This window comes from Ranitomeya variabilis, chromosome 5 (genome assembly GCF_051348905.1).
Source record: "Ranitomeya variabilis isolate aRanVar5 chromosome 5, aRanVar5.hap1, whole genome shotgun sequence".
Lineage (NCBI taxonomy): Eukaryota > Metazoa > Chordata > Amphibia > Anura > Dendrobatidae > Ranitomeya > Ranitomeya variabilis.
In genome coordinates, this window is record NC_135236.1 from 421467626 (window position 1) to 421471918 (window position 4293).

Genomic DNA, 4293 nt, shown 5'->3' on the forward strand with positions numbered 1-4293 from the left:
CACATATAATCTTAAGTATATCCTTTGCCCAGAATAAAAAAACAGCACTTAAAATTTAAGGTAACAAAATACATACCAAGCCAAATGTATACAACTACTGTATATCAGTGGACTGGGTTTTACTAGGAGGTATTACCCATTAATGGGAGTATATAACTATGACATATGGCTCAGGGTGCTGTATTGGAAAAAAAAAGATTAATCACTGGTTTTGGAATAAATTCTATTACCACATGTCAAGCAATTTACCAGTTGGTGAATTAGACTCTAAGAAAACCAACAGACTCAGCATTCATGATCTGCATGTTTTTGCGTCTGTGTATTAGAATAATTAATTGAAAGGGGGGTGCAAAATAATAGCAGTGTGGAGTTCAATTAGTGAGGTCAATAATTCTGTGAAGAAACAGGTCTGAATCAGGTGGCCCTTATTTAAGGGTGAAGCCAGGACATGTTGTACATGCATTTCTCCTTGATAGCCTGAGAAATATGGGTCGTTCGAGACATTGTACAGAAGAACAGCATACTTTGATTAAAAAGTAGATTGGAGGGGGTAAAACTTATAAAGAAGTGCGGGCAATGATAGGCTGTTCAGCTAAAATGATCTCCAATGCTTTCAAATGGAAAGCCAAAACAGAGCGACATGAAAGAAACCAGAAGACTACCATTCGAATGGATGGAAGAACAGCCAGAATGGCAAACGCTCAGCCAATGATCAGCTCCAGGATGATCATACCTGTGAGTACTGTGACAGTTAGAAGATGCCTGTGTGAAGCTAATCTCTTAGGCCTGTCCCACACGTCCAGATAATTCCGGTACCGGAAAAATCGGTACCGGAATTATCCGTGTCCGTGTGCTCCCGTGGTACATCAGTGTGGCACACGTGTGCTGCCCGTGTGCCGACTGGGTACCACACGGAGCGTGCAGGAGACCGCGCTAGAGATAAGCGCTGTCCCCTGCATCTGGTGCTGAAGCGGCCATTCATATCTTCTCTCCAGCAGCGTTCGCTGGAAAGAAGATATGAAAAATCCTTTTTTTTTTTTTTTGTCCTCGTGTTTAAAATAAAGATCCCTGTCGCCACCCCCTGTGCGCCCCCCTGCTGTTACTAAAATACTCACCGCCTCCCTCGCAGCGTCCTGTCCTCGCCGCACCTTCTCCTGTATGAGCGGTCATGTGGTGCCGCTTATTACAGTAATGAATATGCGGCTCCACCCCTATGGGAGGTGGAGCCGCATATTCATGACTGTAATTGGCGGCCCCACGTGACCGCTCATACAGGAGAAGGTGCGGCCAGGACAGGACGCTGCGAGGGAGGCGGTGAGTATTTTAGTAACAGCAGGGGGGCACACAGGGGGTGGGAGAGGGGTGGCGACAGGGATCTTTATTTTAAACACGAGGACAAAAAAAAAAAAAGGATTTTTCATCTTCTTTCCAGCGAACGCTGCTGGAGAGAAGATATGAATGGCCGCTTCAGCACCACGCTGGGGGGATAGCGCTTACTGTAGCGCTGTCTCCTGCACGGCACACGGACTGCACACGGACAGCGTCCGTGTGCGGTACGTGTTTTACACGGACCCATTGACTTTAATGGGTCCGTGTGCTCCCACGAATACTGACATGTCTCCGTGTTTTGCACACGGATACACGGTCCGTGAAAACACGCTGACATGTGCAGTGACACATTGCTTTCAATGTGTCTTTGTGAGTCAGTGTCTCCGGTACGTGAGGAAACTGACACCTCACGTACCGGAATCACTGACGTGTGAAACCGGCCTTAGGAAGAAGTCCATGCAAAGTCCCACTGTTTAAAAAAAAAAAAAAAAAAAAGACATGTACTGAAGCGGATACGGATTGCCAAAGAACACATCAACTGGCCTAAAGAGAAATGGAGAAACATTTTGTGGACTGATGAAAATAAAATTGTTCTCTTTGGGTCAAAGGGTTGCAGACAGTTCAACAGACGACCCCCAAGCTCTACAATCAAGCCACAGTACACTCTGAAGACAGTGAAGCATGGTGGTGCAAGCATCATGATATGGGCATGCTTCTCTTACTATGGTGCCGGACCTATTTACAGCATACCAGGGATCATGGAACAGTCTGCATATATTAAAATACTTGATGAGGCCATGTTGCCTTAGGCTACTTTCACACTTGCGTCGGGCCGACGTACCGACGCATAATGTGAAATAGAAGCACAACGGGGGCAGCGGATGAAGTTTTTCAACGCATCCACTGCCCCATTGTAATGTCCGGGGAGGAGGGGGCGGAGTTCCGGCCACGCATGCGCGGTCGGAAATGGCGGACACGACGCACAAAAAAACGTTACATGTAACTTTTTTTTGTGCCGACGGTCCGCCAAAACACGACGCATCCGTCACACGACGGATGCGACGTGTGGCAATGCGTCACTAATGCAAGCCTATGGAGAAAAAACGCATCCTGCGGGCAACTTTAAATGAAAATAGGAGAACCCGGAGCATGATATAAAAAAGGTGCTTTATTAATACAAAAGTTTAAAACCAACATATATCAGCAATACTTAGAGGTGCATAGTAATTACCATGAATCACATATATCAGGGGAAACCCACCCCTCTAGAGTCCCCATACTGAACAATAGCACTGGGAGGGGAATGGACAAAAGCCCCTGCCATGCAGTAAAGCCTGGTGAAGCGCCCAGCAAATAACTAAGTAACAAGCCCAAAGGTCAATGTGTAAATATAAACAGATGGAAAATCAGCCTGAGTCAGCTTACCAGAACAAACGGGGGGAGACAGAGGAGCGGGGTCCCACCAGAATAACGACCCCGACACGTGTTTCGCGGCTGGAAAGCGCCGCTTCTTCAAGGAAGTGCCAGGATGCGGTTTTTCTCCAAAACGACGCATTGCGACGTGCGTCGTACGACGCTAGTGTGAAAGTAGCCTAACGCTGATGAGGATATGCCCATGAAATGGATGTTTCAACAAAACAATGACCCTAAACAGACCTGTAAACGAGCAAAATCTTGGTTCCAGTCAAACAGAATCAAGGTTATGGCGTGGCCAGCCCAATCCCTGGACTTTAATGCGATAGAACACTTATGGGGTGACATTAAAAATTCTGTTTCTGAAACAAAGCCAACAAATGCCAAGAAATTGTGGGATGTAGTCCAAGAACCTGGGCTGGAGTAACAGTTGACAGAAATTGGTTGACTCTATGGAACATAGATGTGAAGCGGTTCTAAAAAAAAAAACCTGTGGGTATTTACTAAATAAAAAAACATTCTGAGTTTGTAAAGACAAATGCAGACACTGGTTGATTTTTTTGTTTTTGTGTTTTTTTTTTGTTTTTTTTTAATTAGAACAGCCCAATGTTCATTTTTTATTTTCTGTAAAGCCGTTAAATTAAATACATTTCTCCATAATTCGAATGAGAAAACAGTGCAATGTTCCATACACACACGCATGCACATTAAGCTGTGAGCAAAGCAAATCATGTGCAGCATAACATAGACTAGCCTATAGATACATGATATGCAGAAAGGCACAGATGAAAAGAATATCTCAACCCGTGTGGAACATGAAGGGAGTACTCCTGATGCACTTTTCGCTTGTTGCTTCAGACTCAGAAGGAGCAACACATGAAACGTGCGTCAGGGCTACGTCTTTCATGGTCCACACAGGTTGACTCACTTCTTTGTGTCTGATTTTTTTTTTTTTTTTTAAATTTGCATTTGTATTCAATTATGTAATTAGTAAAGATGAAATATTTGACATTGGCTAAGTTGTCCTATGTTTGTAGGTTATATATATTCTGGTTAGGAGAGCCATTTACTCTATGGGTCATGTATAGGAATTCACTTTACAAATATGTGATGCAGGGAATGTGGTGTAACAGCAGTGTAAACCAGTATGCTTACATCTAACATCCACACTGCTGATTGCGGTGTTGGAAGAGAAAAATAATAGACAAACAGATAAGTTACAGCTATGAGATTGGGCAAACTACAATGTCTGTGAGCTGTATGCGTGGTGCTTCTACCCTTTGTTGCCTGATGGGATGTTAGTGATTGATGAAGAATGAAAAGTAGAAAATCTTCAGTGTACTTCACGTAGGGAGCAGAATGTAATAAAGGCGGAGTGTTCAGCAAGTTTGTCCCATTAGGAGGAGCGCCTCATTCAGCAGCGCTAACTCCAAGGTTTAGACTACTTTTGCCTTCAACACCGTTGTTCGGGAACCAGCAGTGCATGAGACCTGTCAGTTTTGCAGAGTCTAACAAGCCAACGCAGCTGGCAAACGCCAAAGTCTTTATGTG